This window comes from Lactuca sativa, chromosome 6, assembly GCF_002870075.4.
Source record: "Lactuca sativa cultivar Salinas chromosome 6, Lsat_Salinas_v11, whole genome shotgun sequence".
NCBI lineage: Eukaryota > Viridiplantae > Streptophyta > Magnoliopsida > Asterales > Asteraceae > Lactuca > Lactuca sativa.
This window is the reverse complement of record NC_056628.2, coordinates 11,074,596-11,091,828: the sequence shown is the minus strand read 5'-3', so window position 1 is coordinate 11,091,828 and position 17,233 is coordinate 11,074,596.

The window sequence follows — 17,233 nt, the reverse complement described above, 5'->3', positions numbered from 1 at the left end:
TGGTTAATGAAACCCTAATTTCCAGGGTTTCAGACCTATTTAAAGGGTCTTAGTGCCGTCATTTGTGGCCACCAACCCCCAGAGAGAAACCCTAAAGAGATCTAGAGTGTTTGTGAGGAAGGAGAGGCCAATCTTGAACTTTTGTGGGTGTTTTTGCAAGAAGGAAGTGTTCAAGGCAAGAGGAGGCTGAAGGAGGTGCGATTTTGGTGGTTTTTGAGCTCATAGAGATTGTATTGAGGTATTATTCTTGGACCTTCTTCAGTTTTTGGTGTTGATTCTTAGTGTTAGGGTTTTCTAACCCTTTTAGAGGTTGATTATGTGGTGTATTTGGTCCCTTCTCGAGTTTGTGTTCTAGATCTGGACCGAAAGAGGTCCAGAGACCTTAACCCTTGCACCTTTATGAGTCATGTTGGGAGTCATGAGCTTGGAATGTCATTTTTGGGGCTAAATCACCATTTTGGACCATTTAGATGTTATATGTGTGTCAAGGTCCGAACTTTACGTGATTATCATGCTTGGGGAGGCCAGATCTATGATTATATAGAACAGATCTGACCTCAGGAGTTGTTTTGAGTTTGTGCATGGCATGAACTCGCTGAGTCCGAAAAACAGACTCGGCAAGTAGTATGAAGGTTGCCCGTTAATCACTCAGTGAGTGGACTTGTCGAGTTGGGGGAATGACTCGGTGAGTCAGGGAGAGTCAGGGTTCTGAGTTCAAGTTGGAACTCGCCGATTTGTTCTTGAGACTCAGCGAGTTGAGTCAGGGTGGCCCCGCGATTCATGCCAGGTGGAACTCGTCGAGTCAAGGGGAGTACTCGACGTGCCAAGAGAGGATCTAAGAGAGCCAGTAGACACGTGTAGACTCGCCAAGTCACCTTAGTGCACTCGACAAGTCGGTCAAAGTTTGACCGTTGACCTTGTTGACTTTTAGGGTTGAGTATAGTTGTATTTATGAGAGTATTACTTTATGTGATTAAGCGGAGGCTAGATCACACTTCTTCCGAGTCAGGTATTTACCGAGACATCGAGGTGAGTCTTCTCACTATATTTTACCTAGAGTGGTACTATGCGATGGCCAGAGGGTCTTATGTGTTATGTATGAGATTATGTGCTATGTGATATTTGTATGATGTATGATGATATAGACCGGACCGGAGGGTCCAACGAGCTATGACCAGACCAGAGGGTCCAACGAGCTACGGGACTGGAGGGTCCCACTGAGACACATCGACCGGAGGGTCGTATTATAGCCTTGAGTGGTGTATGTGCTGGATGTTGTATTTTGGGGAACTCACTAAGCATTTATGCTTACAGTTGTTGTGTTATGTGTTTCAGGTACTAGTGATGAGTGCGGGAAGGCGCCGACATGATTCGTACACACGCGCATTGGAGTTTTTGTAGAGATTCTGGGGTGATGTTTTGAGACAATAACATTTGATACAATGTGTTTGACATTATTTTATGAATGAATGAATGTTTTAAAAATGAAAAATTATTTTGAAAATTTACGTTGTTACAAGTTGGTATCAGAGACTTGGTTTGAGGGATTCAGATGCATCTTCGAGCGTATCTGAGCTCAAACTGAGGATTTGAGGAAAAATCTTGATAATGAAGTAAAACTCTTGAAAAGAGTAAAATGAGTTTTGAGACAAACAGAGCAGAGTCGTGTATACGATTAGCCAGCGCCCGAACGGTGAATCCCTAAAAGTACCCTTACATTATGTGTTATGAGATATGTTATGTTATGCATGCTAGAGTAGGCTAGGTATACATATTAGGACTAGAGTGGCCTGATTTGATGCCTTAGCCTAGGAGATTTATACTGCTGAGATGCTTTGAGAGTAATGTACTTGTAATCCAAGATCTAAGGAGGAGGACTTGGAGTGAATACTGATGCAGTGTGGTCAGTAGTATTGGGCCCGTACTACTGGAGACACCGGATCAGTAGGCATTCCAAGTAAGAATCTTTTGGACGACGGAGGACAAGTAGGATTGTGTCATCGAGTATGTGTATGCTCGATCGAGTCTCTGATAATTTTTGTTGTATTTGTGAAGCATCATGGTTGGGAATCGATACACACCTGAGAGCAGTGGTGTCAGCGACGAGGAGATCCGTCAATTGATTCATGAGGAGGTTGTTGCTGCCATCCGGGCTGAGATTCCCGAGATGTTTGGGGACATCAAGACCACGTTGATTGAGACTTTTGATGAGCGGTACGCAACATTGACTGAGGCTGCTGCAGCTGCAGCTGCAGCTACTGCTTCTGTTGCTGCTTCCAGACCTCAGGGAGGTGACTCGTTGTTGTTCCGGGAGTTCAGCAACACGAAGCCACCAGAGTTCGACGGGACACAGGACCCGATTGTCACTATGAGGTGGATATATGACATCGAGGGATGTTTCTATACATGTTCTTGTCCAGAGCACTTGAGGGTTCGGTTCGCCTTGAACAAGTTCCGCCTGGGAGTGAAGGATTGGTGGAAGTTCGTGACGGCGAACTTCACTTTGGCTGAGATTTCTGAGGTGACCTGGGAGAGGTTCACCACTATGTTCAGAGAGGATTATGTTCCGCCGGTGGAGAGGGAACAGTTGATTCAGGAGTTCTTGACCCTCAAGTAGGGTACTGATTCTATGGAACTCATCACCAGGAAGTTTCATGAGAGGGCGATGTTTTGCCCTGAGCAGGTCTCGTCTGAGCAGGCTCGTATGAGCCGTTATCTGAGTGTGCTGAGGAGAGACATTCGGGAGTTCGTGGCGAACTCGACTTACCTGACATTTTCTGAGCTCCAGGAAAATGCTTGGAAGAGGGAGATCGAGTTGGAGACTCAGGCCAGGGAGGAGGCCGAGTCTCAGAGGATGGATCGGCAGTCGGCTCAGTCTCAGCCGGCAACCAAGCAGGCTAGCCCCGCTGATTCGAGATCTGGGGGCGCAAAGGGCCGCACTTGTGGGAAGTGCGGTAAGAGTCACGAGGGGTCGTGCAGGGCTGGGGTGTGCTACAAATATGGGAAGGAGGGGCATATCGCGAGGGATTGCCCCAAGGGATTTTTGGTTTGCTTTCATTGCAACCAGACCGGCCATCAGAAGGCCGAGTGCCCGCAGCTTTTTCAGGGATCAGCGTAGGGATCTGCGTCTGTTGCTAGGGCTACCGAGATCCGGCCGGTGAAGGCCGAGGCCCCAAAGGCTCGTGGGAGAGCATTTCAGTTGACCGCGGAGGAGGTCCACGCGGTGCCCGATGTTGTGGCTGGTACTTTTCTTGTAAGCTATGTGCCTGCGTTGGTATTATTTGACTCGGGTGCTAGTCGGTCGTTTGTTTCCATAGCATTTAGTCAGCATATTAGTGTCCGTTGAGAGGCGTTCGATCGGCCTCTGTGAGTTTCCATAGCTGATGAGCGAGCAGTGTATGCTTTGGATGTGATTCGAGGATGTGTCCTTGAGATCTTCGGTGTGGAGTTCCCGATAGATCTGGTTCCGATCACGATGGGGGACGTGTGTGTTATAGTGGGTATGGATTGGATGAGCCGATATGGAGCTTTGATAGACTGCGAGCGACAATTGGTGACAATTCGAGACCCTAGTGGGGGAGTTCTTACGGTGTACGGCGAGGGTACACGTACGGGGTCAGCATTTTGTTCGGCCGCCAGAGCGAGACAGAGTCTACAACAGAGCTGTAGGGGATTTGTGGCATATGTGATGGATGCAAGGGGTGATTCAGAGAGACCGAAGTCGGTTGATGAGGTTCCGATAGTGCGTGAGTTCTCGGATGTGTTTCTAGAGGAGTTGTCGGGTGTGCCTCCGGAGAGGCAGGTAGAGTTCGGTATTGAATTGGTTCTGGGAGCTGCGCCTATCGCCAAGGCGCCTTATCGCCTCGCACCTCCGGAGATGCAGGAGTTATCCTCACAGCTCCAGGAGCTGCTGGGGAAGGGATTTATCAGGCTGAGCAGTTCGCCATCGGGGGCGCCTATTCTTTTTGTCAAGAAGAAGGATGGTTCGCACCAGATGTGCATTGATTATTGTGAGTTTAATAAGCTAACGGTTAAGAACCTTTAACCTTTGCCGAGGATCAATGATTTTTTCGATCAATTGCAGGGAGCATCTTGGTTCTCCAAGATCGATTTGAGGTCTGGTTATCATCAGGTGAGGGTGCGGGAGGAGGACGTCCAGAAGACAGAATTCCGGACTCGTTATGGGCATTACGAGTTTGTGGTAATGCCTTTCGGACTCACCAACGCACCGGCGGTGTTCATGGATCTCATGAATAGGGTGTGCAGACCGATGTTGGATCGCTCAGTGATCGTGTTCATCGACGACATACTGGTGTATTCGATATCCCGAGAGCAGCATGAGGAGCATTTGAGGGAGATCCTCAGAGTTCTGAGATCAGAGGGGCTTTATGCCAAGTTCTCCAAGTGTGAGTTTTGGCTATGAGAGGTTCAGTTTCTGGGGCACCTCGTTAACCAGAATGGGATATTGGTCGATCCGGCCAAGATCGAGGCGGTCATGAGGTGGGAGGTGCCGAGATCATCCACCGAGATCAGGAGTTTTCTAGGTTTGGCCGGCTATTATCGGAGATTTATTAAGGATTTCTCCAAGACCGTCGTTCCACTCACCAAGTTGACCCGGAAGGGTGTTGCGTTTTCTTGGGGTCCGGAACAGCAGACCTCGTTCGAGACACTTCGCCAGAGATTATGCGAAGCCCCAGTGTTAGCCCTTCCGGAAGGGATGGAAGATTTTGTGGTATATTGTGATGCATCGATATCCAGATTGGGAGCGGTGCTTATGCAGAGGGGACATGTGATCGCATATGCATCGAGGAAGCCTAAGCCTCATGAGTCGAGATATCCCACTCATGATTTGGAGTTAGGAGCGGTAGTGTTCGCTCTCAAGATCTGGCAACATTATCTGTATGGGGTTCGGTGTATGATATACACGGACCACAAGAGCTTGAAGTATTTGATGGACCAGCCCAACCTAAATATGCGCCAGAGGAGGTGGTTGAACGTGGTCAAGGATTATGATTGTGAGATCCTGTACCACCCAGGCAAGGCTAATGTTGTAGTTGATGCATTGAGTCGTAGGGCGGAGGGCGCCCCATTTCGAGATGTCTGTTTGAGATTGACAGTGATGACCCTGGTGTTGGATGCTATTTGTGGGGCCCAGGCTGAGGCTGTGAAGCCAGAAAGCCAGAAGAGAGAGCGAGTTGTCGGGTTAGTATCGGAATTTGTTACCGATAGCCGGGGGCTTATGAAATTTCAGGGTCAGATTTGGGTACCGTCCGTGGGCGGCACGCGTACCATTTTGATGGAAGAGGCTCATCGATCGAAATTCTCGATCCATCCCAGGGCCACTAAGATGTATTTGGACCTGAAAAAGAATTATTGGTGGCCCTGTATGAAGAGGGATGCCACATGGTTTGTAGAGAGGTGCTTGACCTGTCACAGGGTGAAGGCCGAGCACCAGCGTCCACATGGTAAGCTGCAGCCATTAGAGATTCCCGAATGGAAATGGGAACAGATTACCATGGATTTCATCACCAAATTCCCAAGGACCGCGAAGGGGTGTCGATGCAATTTGGGTGATTGTGGACAGATTGACGAAGAGTGCTCACTTCCTGGCCATCAGTGAGAGCTCTTCTGCGGAGAAGTTGGCAGAGATGTACGTGAGAGAGGTGGTATCGCGGCATGGAGTGCCGATCTCGATCATCTCAGATCGAGATGTACGTTTCACTTCCAGATTCTGGAAGAAATTTCATGAGGAATTGGGTACGAAACTGCATTTTAGTACCGCATATCACCCACAGACTGATGGGCAGAGTGAACGGACGATTCAGACGCTCGAGGACATGCTCCGGGCATGTGTTGTAACACCAAGATTTCCAAAAACAAAATTTTTATTTAAATAATCAATTTAATATTAAAAACACTTGTTTAAAATCGTATTCACATTCGAATTACAAAACATGGTTTCATTTTCATTATAATAGAAGACCAGGATCCTCCAAAACACAACTCTTTCTTCGGTGTGTACAATCGAACCGTTGCCATCCCGCGATACTGTAAGAACCTGAAACAACATAACATAAACAACGTAAGCACGAAGCTTAGTGAGTTCCCCAATATACCTTACGCACATACGCCTTCCGGCCCGGATCTTTCGATCCACATAATATCGCCTTCCGGCCCGGATCTTTCGATCCACATAACTTTGCCTTCCGGCCCGGATCTTTCGATCCACATAACATTGCCTTCCGGCCCATACACATATATAACACATAATACAAATACTCTAACACATAAAGCACATATATCACATATCATACCTGACCTTTCTGTCACATAATACCTTGCCTTCCGGCCCATATAAAAGCATGTATATCACGCATAGCAGCTAACTTTCCATTTATAGCATATAAACATAATACATAACATTCTTGACCTTCCGGTCACACAATCAAACCCTTCCGGGTGAGGTATAGTGAGAAGACTCACCTCGCGGACACTAGAAGATAGCAACTCCTAAAATCCCTTGCACTTGATCCTCCGAGTTACAAGCTCCCTGTAACATCATATATCCCTTATTTAATACTTCTATCTTCCACGTCAACTGACCCTAAGAAATCACACCAGTCAACTCTGGTCAACAGTCCAATGTCAGCTCGACTGGACTCGGCGAGTTCCCTGGCGACTCGGCGAGTCTGGTCGTCCTTCAATCCTCTGAGATTTCCCTTCTACTCGTCGAGTATCCTCTTTGACTCGACGAGTCACTCCTGGAAGAATCGCGGGGCCACCCCGACTCCACTCGCCGAGTCTGAAGAACAACTCGGCGAGTCCCAGTGAATCTTCAAGCTACTCGCCGAGTCTGATCATCCGACTCGGCGAGTCCATGCCATGCAGTCGATCAAACTGCTTCCTGAGATACATATTTTCCCGCAATACACACTCATGGGACTTCTGGACCTCTAATCATCCTATTACTAGGGTATAAACTTTTGTATAACAACATAATAATCCATCAAATCACCAAATGGGTTTCATAAACCCTAAAATCGTGCACACATCAATATAGCAGAAATGATCCGGAATATTACCTGAATAACACCCCCTCTGTGTCTCCAAACCTCAGAACTCGATCCCCTTGATATTCCTTTGGCCAAAACTCTTCTTCTTCTTGCTTAACAAATTCTTCAAGGTTCCAAAAGCTCCCTCTCCTGCCCTAGACGTCCACAACGATTAAGGGTCCTTCTCAGTCGGCCAAAAAGGCGAACAATGGAGGCATAAGATCCCTTAAATACTTCCCAAACCGAACGGCTAGGGTTTTCCACTGAACAGCGTCGACTCGCCGAGTCCATACCTGGACTCGTCGAGTCCAGTCGCGAACCCGCGACCAACTCTGCGACCCTACTCGGCGAGTCTGGCTCCAACTCGCCGAGTCTCCCCTTTAAAACACCCCAAAATGCAATTTAGCAATACCTGAGATTTTGGGCTGTTACATGTGTGTTGGATTTCGGCGGGATTTGGGACACGTATTTTCCCTTGGTGCAGTTTTCTTATAACAACAGCCATCATTTGAGCATTGGCATGCCGCCCTTTGAGCTGTTGTATGGGAGGAGGTGTCGAACCCCTATTTGCTGGGGAGAAGTAGGGCAGCGTGTGATGGGCAGCACCGAGATTGTGCTTCAGAAGACAGAGCAGATCCAGCAGGTCAGGCAGAGGTTGTTGACCGCTCAGAGTCGTCAGAAGAGTTATGCGGACAGACGTAGGTCCGAGCTCGAGTTTCAGGTCGGCGACTTCGTGCTCCTAAAGGTCTCTCCTTGGAAAGGAGAGATCCGATTTAGGAAGAGGGGTAAGTTGGGGCCCCGATATATTGGTCCTTTCAGGGTGATCGCGAGGGTAGGTAGGGTAGCCTATCGTTTGGAGTTGCCAACAGAGTTGGGCCAGATTCATGACACTTTCCACGTGTCGCAGTTGCGAAAGTGTATAGCCGACGAGTCGGCAGTGGTGCCATTAGAAGATATTCAAGTGGATGCGAGCCTGAATTATGTTGAGAGACCGGTGGCGATCAGGGATCGGAAGATCAACGATTTGAGGAACAAGGAAGTGCCACTGGTGCAGGTCCAGTGGCAGCATACGGAGTTGTTTGCAAAGTGAGACTTCGAGGGCGCAGTCTGATTCTAGTGGGGGAGAATTGTAGCACCCGGATTCCTAGGTATGATGTTTTGTTTTGTTATTTTTGGGTGTTGGGGGGAGACTCGGCGAGTTAGTGTCTAGACTCGCCGAGTATGGTCGCGGATTTGTATGCGAGTTCACAGCTGGACTCGGCGAGTTCATGAGTCGACTCGGCGAGTTCATGAGTGGACTCGGCGAGTCCACACTGTTTAATGAAACCCTAATTTCCAGGGTTTGAGACCTATTTAAAGGGTCTTAGGGCCGTCATTTGCGGCCACCAACCCCCAGAGAGAAACCCTAAAGAGATCTAGAGCGTTTGTGAGGAAGGAGAGGCCAATCTTGATCTTGAACTTTTGTGGGTGTTTTTTCAAGAAGGAAGTGTTCAAGGCAAGAGGAGGCTGAAGGAGGTGCGAATTCGGTGGTTTTTGAGCTCATAGAGATTGTATTGAGGTATTATTCTCGGACCTTCTTCAGTTTTTGGTGTTGATTCTTAGTGTTAGGGTTTTCTAACCCTTTTAGAGGTTGAATAAGTGGTGTATTTGGTCCCTTCTCGAGTTTGTGTTCTGGATCTGGACCGAAAGAGGTCCAGAGACCTTAACCCTTGGAGCTTTATGAGTCATGTTGGGAGTCATGAGCTTGGAATGTCGTTTTTGGAGCTAAATCACCATCTTGGACCATTTAGATGTTATATGTGTGTCAAGGTCCGAACTTTACATGATTATCATGCTTGGGGAGGCCAGATCTATGATTGTATAGAACAGATCTGACCTCAGGAGTTGTTTTGAGTTTGTGCATGGCATGAACTCGCCAAGTCCGAAGAACAGACTCGGCGAGTAGTATGAAGGTTGCCCGTTAGTCACTCAATGAGAAGACTTGTCGAGTTGGGGGAATGACTCGGTGAGTCAGGGAGAGTCAGGGGTCTGAGTTCAAGTTGGAACTCGCCGAGTTATTCTTGAGACTCGGCGAGTTGAGTCAGGATGGCCCCACGATTCATGTCAGCTGTAACTCGTCGAGTCAAGGGGAGTACTCGACGTGCCAGGAGAGGATCTAAGAGAGTCAGTGGACACATGTAGACTCGCCGAGTCACCCTAGTGCACTCAACGAGTCGGGTCAAAGTTTGACCGTTGACCTTGTTGACTTTTAGGGTTAAGTACAGTTGTATTTATGAGAGTATTACTTTATGTGATTAGGCGGAGGCTAGATCACACTTCTTTCGAGTCAGATATTTACCGAGACATCGAGGTGAGTCTTCTCACTATATGTTACCTAGAGTGGTACTATGCGATGACCAGAGGGTCTTATGTGTTATGTATGAGATTATGTGCTATGTGATATTTGTATGATGTATGATGATATAGACGGGACCGGAGGGTCCAAGAGCTATGACTAGACCAGAGGGTCCAACGAGCTACGAGACTGGAGGGTCCCGCTGAGACACATCGATCGGAGGGTCGTATTATAGCCTCGAGTGGCGTATGTGTTGTATGTGGTATTTTGGGGAACTCACTAATTGTTTATGCTTACAGTTGTTGTGGTATGTGTTTCAGGTACTAGTGATGAGCGCGGGAAGGCGCCAGCATGTTTCGTACACACACGCATTGGAGTTTTTGTAGAGATTTTGGGGAGATGTTTTATGACAATAACATTTGATACAATGTGTTTGACATTATTTTATGAATGAATGAATGTTTTAAAAATGAAAAATTATTTTTAAAATTTACGTTGTTACACTGACGCATACGCAGCATATCATATATCTATCATATAACAAAATCACAGAATCTACATCGGGCTATTCCTGGCATCAGGCTTATCCGGAACACATATATCATATAGCATATAAACTAGCATACATCGGGCTTGCCCCGACATCAGGCTTACCCAGGAATACAAAACACATAGCATATAACCTGCATGAATCACAAAGACATCATGCATACTCAACTACTTCTCGGGACCACCCCGGCATCAGACCGTAGTCCGGAACTACTAATCATCTAAACGGGCCGAAATTGTGGACTTAGACCCGTTCCTACTGGAAGAGGACTCACCTCTCAAATCTGCTGAAACTCGTATGAGTTAATATTGTTTGTTGCTCCAACTACTCCGGGGCTATCATGACCAATTAAACATTTTGTCAAAAACTGGATATTCTCTATGGGTAAATGAGTATTCTACCCCTGTTATGGTGTGGGTCATATCCAAGGCCCAAATCCCTTTAACATTTCCAAGTCCACTAATGGTCCAACTAAAGACCCTCTAATGGCCCAATTTTCTAAATTGGGCCCAACTTCTCAAATGGGCCTACCGCATCCCAATGATGTCCATAGCCTATAAACAGACCCCTAATGGCCCAATAAGGCCCAATACATAATAAGTCCAATAGCTGGCCAACCCGAGGCCCAAAATGGTAAAAGCCCAATACTGTTGAGTACGTGGGGCGTACTCCTCTATACGCAGCGCGTACCCGCTGCATGGTATGTACGTTGAGCTTTCATATTGGTACGCCCAGCGTACACCCTATTAAGCTATACCCCCATTAAGCACTTATTACTCCACTTAACAGGCTATAACTATAGATCCAAGTCCTTTTTGATGTCTTAACCCCTAAAGTCGATCACTTGGTGGTTTTCAACCCACCAAGTGAGCCCAAACATAGAATAATAGCAACTAACTTCATAAGAGTGGCTAAATCTCATGCATGGCTTCATAAGAGCCTCAAAGATTGGAACATTACTGCTAAAGGAATGTTTTGAGCCTCAAGGATGGCAATCCCAAGCTCAAAAATGGAATGGTATGATAAAGGTCCATCCTTTGGACCTAAAAAGGTCCAAAACTCCATGATCTTAGATCTACACTTCTAGGAGGAAAGTTTAAAGCTTTATACCTCCTTTATGATCCCAAAGAGGAGTTCCAGATCCTTGAGCTCCTTGTGCCTTGGTTCTTCTCCTTCAACTTCTCTTCACTTCTTCCAAGCCTTCCTTTACTCAAAACAAGCTTAAGAGGTCAACACACTTATCAATGGAGTAGGAAAGGCGTATTAGGGTTTTCTAAGGGTGGAGGCTGGTAAGGAGGCCTGACATGTGGCTATAATGAGTTATTTATATGCCTTAAACCCTAAAAATTAGGGTTTAGCTCCTGCTCACATACGTTGTGCGTAAACCTGGTAGGTTGCGCGTACGTGTGCGCGTCCCCCCGAATCCAATGCATGTCTTTACGCCCCGCGTACGCCAAGGCTACGCTCAGCATACGTCTTTTGGGTGGCCCAATTTTTGGTCCATCAACTTAGGTCCAAACCAAAAACCCTTTATCCCATTAGGCCCAATGATAAATTATAAAATAAATAAATAAAACTAATACCTTAATTATCTGTTGTTACATCGATATATATATATATATATATATATATATATATATATATATATATATATATATCATATGCAAAGAGGACAATGGGAGTACAATTGATCTTGAAGAGATTCAAGAGTCAAACAATGAAGGAACTTCAGAAAATGCTAGGGCTAAACTAGAGGAAGAAATTATAGTAGAACCAATTGACGAATCGTTACATCTTAGGCTTTTCTTTAGAATCAAAATGCAACCTGACTTATATGGTTTCCATATCACTATAGATGGTTATACATTTATCAGTGATAGTACACTGGTAAATTTGGATGAACCAACTAACTATAAGAAAGCAATGGAAGGCCCTGGGTCAGCCAAGTGGCAAGAGGCAATGGATAGTGAGATCCAGTCCATGTATGACAACAAAGTTTGGAATTTGGTTGATAATGTACCAGGTCACAAGATAGTTGGGTGTAAATGGATCTTCAAGAAGAAGACCAACATGGATGGAAAGGTACACACTTTTAGGGCTCTATTGGTTGCAAAGGGCTTTACTCAAACCCTAAGGGTTGATTATGATGAGACGTTCTCACCAGTAGCTAAGATAAATTGTATTAGGGTAATCCTAGCCATTGTTGCGTTTCATGACTATGAACTTTGGCAGATGGATGTTAAAACCGTTTTCCATAATGGGAAGTATCCAAATAGAGTGTGTAAGCTTGAGAAATCAATCTTGAGAAATCAATCTCTGGATTGAAACAAGCTTCTCGCAGATGGAATATTTGGTTTAACGAGAAGGTCAAGGAGTTTGGGGTCTTTAGAAGCGAAGATGAATCTTGTGTGTATGTCAAAGATAGTGGGAGTGTGGTACCTTCCTGGTTTTGTATGTTAATTACATACTTCTTATAGGAAATGACATTCCAACTTTGCAAGAGGTTAAGTCTTGGCAAGAGGTTAAGTCTTGGCTTGGAAAGTGTTTCACTATGAAGTATCAGGGAGAGGCTGCTTATATTCCGGAGATAACGATTTTGAGAGACATGAGTTAAAGGATAATTGGACTTAATTAAAGTACATACTTGGAAAAGGTACTAAAGCATTTTAGTATGGAGAATTCCAAGAAAGAAGAACTGCCCATACAGAGTAATACCAAACTGTGTAAGACTCAGAGCTCGAGTACTGATGCGGAGATAACAGAAATGAGTAGAGTTCCAAATGCTTCCGCCGTTGGATCTATCATGTATGTTATGACATGTACTCGCCCTATTGTGGCTTTTTCTTTGATCATGGTCAATCGTTACCAAGGAAGTCCGAGTAGAGCTCACGGGATAGCTGTTAAGAACATTCTTAAGTATATGCGAAGAACTAAGGACTGGGTCCTTGTGCTTCGTGGCATTGATAACTTAAGAGTAACTGGATATAGTGACACCAACATTCAGACAGACAAAGACAAATTTTGTTCTTAATCTGGCTGGTTGTTTACCCTTAATGGAGGAGTGGTAACCTGGAAAAGTTCCAAATGGGAGACTGTGGTTGATTCTACTTGTGAATCAGAGTACATAGCGGCAAGCGAAGCATCAAAGGAGGCTATTTGGTTGAAGAATGTCATTGGAGACCCTGGATTTATTCCATCCATCAAGGATCCAATGGATAATTTCTATGATAATGAGGTGGTTTCCTTAACAAAGGACCAATAGATCATGGTAGATCAAGATACATCGACAGAAAATACCATTTCATCTGACATAGAGTAGAAGAAGGCCACCTCATCGTGAAGAGGGTATCATCAGAAGAGAATCCTGCAGATCCCCTCACAAAGGGTCTGAGTAAGGTCAACCACATTCAACATGCTAGGAGCATTGGTCTGAAGGATGATATTAGTTTTAGTAGTTAGATAGTTAGTTTCGAAACTTGTAACGAAATAAATGTAATTGAATTTTGGTGATTAAATAATAAAGATTTATTTATGAGTTGGATTACTACCTTCTATCTATTATTTATTTTGTGTTTATTTTTTGCATGTTTTACTTCCCGAAAAATTGGATTGTTCAAACATCCACGGTTAATCATACTTTTGGAAGTAAGTAGTGAATACGAGCGACATGAATTAGATTGTAGATTATCTAAAGAGTTTTGGACATGTAAATAGTGTTGCTGCAATATTCATGAGTACTTTGAAATGGAGATTTAAGTATTGGATTAACCCACGCTTAGAGAATTACTTCATGGAATTTATCACAAGTAATTCTAAGACAATAATATCTTATAATCATTACACAGAGATATATGATATGTTGTTTACAAATTGGTTGTGCATTGATGATAAGTAAACACATCAATAACTTGATGTTATATGATTTGGTGAGTAAATAGTGCAAGCATATAAGTCAAAGTTTATTTTTTCCTTTTTACCCTTAAAGGGAAACGATGATATCTTTGGGCCCCTCTATGATTTGGTGTTGATTTATAGTGTCGGGTCCGGTCATGACTAAATTGATGTGTTCGATTAGTAGTTCTTTGTCATTACAAAATCAGAAATCAGGAAACAAAGTATTGGACAATGATATTGATTTTATTCCACGTCTCATGTCTGGATAATATCTTGAAGAATGGAGGATTATATGATCACTTATCTTAGAACACGTAACTGACTAGGTCAGAGTTCGAAAGCGACTTTTGAGAGATACAATTTGTTGATTAGTTTAAAAGAATATACTAGCAATTATAGTTATTACAATTATCCAAGTGGGAGACTACTAGATTAGGTGTCTAAGCCCATAATTATAAGTTTTTCTATACTTGAATTGACAGTATCGTAATCCTTTTAGGTTAGCCTCAAGACTAGTAACAAGACAGGAAGATTTTTGGAGAGAGAGGTTGATTTATTATTCGTTTAATAAATTGAAATAAATCATTTTTTTAATATAATATGAGAATAATATATTAATTAGAAATAGTAATATTTAGTTAATTTTTAATCAGAAATTAATTGGAATTAGTTTTGGGATTAAAAGGATTAATTAAAAGTTCAATTGTTTAATAGTTGAGCAAGACGCAATCTAGAACCATCCATTAGGCTTGGACGGTTTCTTAAAGCCTAAGGGATTCTAGAATAATCCCTAGTGGATAATCAGGAAAGTGGATAATTACCCAGTTTAAGATAATCTTGGATTTGGGCTTATCTAGGGTTTCCTGACTGCACTATAAATAGAGCCTCAACCCTAGAAATTTCAGCCACCTGTTCCTTTGAAGTGCATGCCGAATTTTAGAGCCTTTCTCCTCTTCATTAATCATCTTCCTTTGCTAGTGTTGGGTGTGAACCACTAGAGGTGTGGCATTTGTGACGCTTGCTCTCAGGGCTTCAACAAACACAAGGATTTACATTGTTATTACTAAATAGCAATCAAGGTATGATTCTTCTATCCCCATTTGCATTTTTCGAAAATATGCTAGTGTACTAGGTTTCTATTATGTTGTTTATAGTTGTATGTTCAATTAGAGAAAACATAGATCAAGTATTAAGGTTGCATGCACACATAGGAATTATATGTTTTGCATTATACCCATCAACATTGGTGCCTTTGACCCGCAAGTATAGTGATGGAAACTCACCTAAATCGAAGAATTCTAAAATACCGCGATACAATCACTTTTGCGACACTACTTGCACCCGTGAACCCACTAACACCAGGACCAGATAAAATCTCAATCAATAGTCTAAAATCCTAAAGTTTAACCCAAAGTCCAACTTGGTCAAAAGTCAACGGTCAACATAAGTCAACAAAAGTCAAAGTCCAAAACTAGTTGCGTATGCCCAGCTAGACTTGGCAATTTGAGACACAAATACACGAATCTGTGAGTGACATGGCACGACACGAATACACGACAAGAAAAAATCTTGAAAATTGAGATACAACTATTTCTCTTTGTGTATTTGTATCGTGTAAAATTCGTGGCTGACACGTTTTCAAGACTCGAAGACACGAATTGTCAGGTATACACCCAATATATGTGATTAAAGTCTAGTACGCCAAGTGCACTCCCAGGTACGCCCAACATAATCTGGCTGATCCCAATATTCATTAAGAACTTATCCCTTAAGACCCTTTTCCCAGAGCTCATATCTAGACTGAAAACGTTGACTTAAGTCATAAAGTTCCCACATTTATGACTTTCCATGGCTAGAAAGGGTCCAAAAGCTAAAAATCCTAACTTATTAATCCATTAAGACATCATAGCTCTTGCATGGAAGGGATAGAAGGACCAAAATCACATTTTTATGGCTCCTAATAGATCCACAATGGCTAAAGTTTCGAAATTTATCCACTAGAATGGTCCAAACAACCAAGATCTAATATTTAAGTTTCAAAGGGACCAAAAGTGCATCTTTCTTACTTAATCCATTAAGTCCAATTTTCCATCCTTTAGATCTTAATCAAAATGATATTTGAATGGATAAACTTTCCAATTTTATCCATAACAAGGTCACAAACTTTCAAGCTCTAAACTTTATACACTAAAGAGACCAAAATCTTATAACATCCAAAACTAGCTAGATCTAACAAATGCATCATCAAGGTTCAAACATTATACCTCCAAAAGAAAGATCAAGGTGAACAATACATGGATCTACAAGCTCCAATGCAGCTAATACTCTAAGATGGACCAAGAACACTCCAAAGCACTCTAAACTCCTTCTTTAGCTCAAAAGGCTCAAACAAGGGTTATGGTTTCAAGGGGGGATGTTGAAGGGATAGATGCTGAGAATGGAAAGTGTTTGTGGAAGTTAAGGAGCTTAAATAGGGCTCAAAACCCTCAAATTAGGTTTTAGATGTTGGTCACATACGCCCAACGTACCAGATTAAATCCTGCGATCTGCCATTACCTAGCACACCCAGTGTACTTGGCTTAACCCAAAACCGTCTTAACTTCTAACAGTCATAACTTCTTCGTTCCAACTCCGTTTCCGATTATCTTTATATCTATATAAAGGTATTGAAGAGCCCCACAATATTATCTAGATATCTTGGACTAAATGGTTCTCGAACAAAAAAACATATTTCATACAAGAACCTGACCTATGACTTTTCCCTTTCTACCATTCGGCCCAATATGTAGTTCAAGGGTTAAATCTCTTAACCATCATTACCTCCTTCCACATGTACTAAACTTTACCTCCTTAAGGCCCAGATCCTTTACATAATCGACTTCGGACATAAGGCATTGAAATAAGAAATGACCGGAAAAAAGGGCGTTACAATATCACTGCTTGTGTCTATAACGAGTGATTCTTCTCGCATAACACGACCACAGTCAGATCAAGATCACGACATGTACAAAGTCATTACTAATGCACACGCATGTAGATACCCATTTTGTTTTGTTGTTTTTTTCCAAAGGCTTGCCCACAGAGGGTCTCCAATCTCTCAAACAAGTCCTGATTATTATGTTAAAATATATACAAATTGTACAAAAGATACTAAGTTTTGAAAAAAGTTCGCTTTTGACGGTGTGTTCTTTTTCCCAATAAGTCGCTATATTTTTTTTCTAATTTCAACATGTGTAAAGTGATGTCACTAAAATGTGTCAGGTCATCATGTCATGTCAGCGCTACATCATCAAAGACTGACACATCACCATGTCTCATCAGTTGGCAATTAAGTTGACCAACTAAATGATCATCATTAAAACAAATTGGAAAATATAGTATTAAAATCGAACTTTTAAAGAA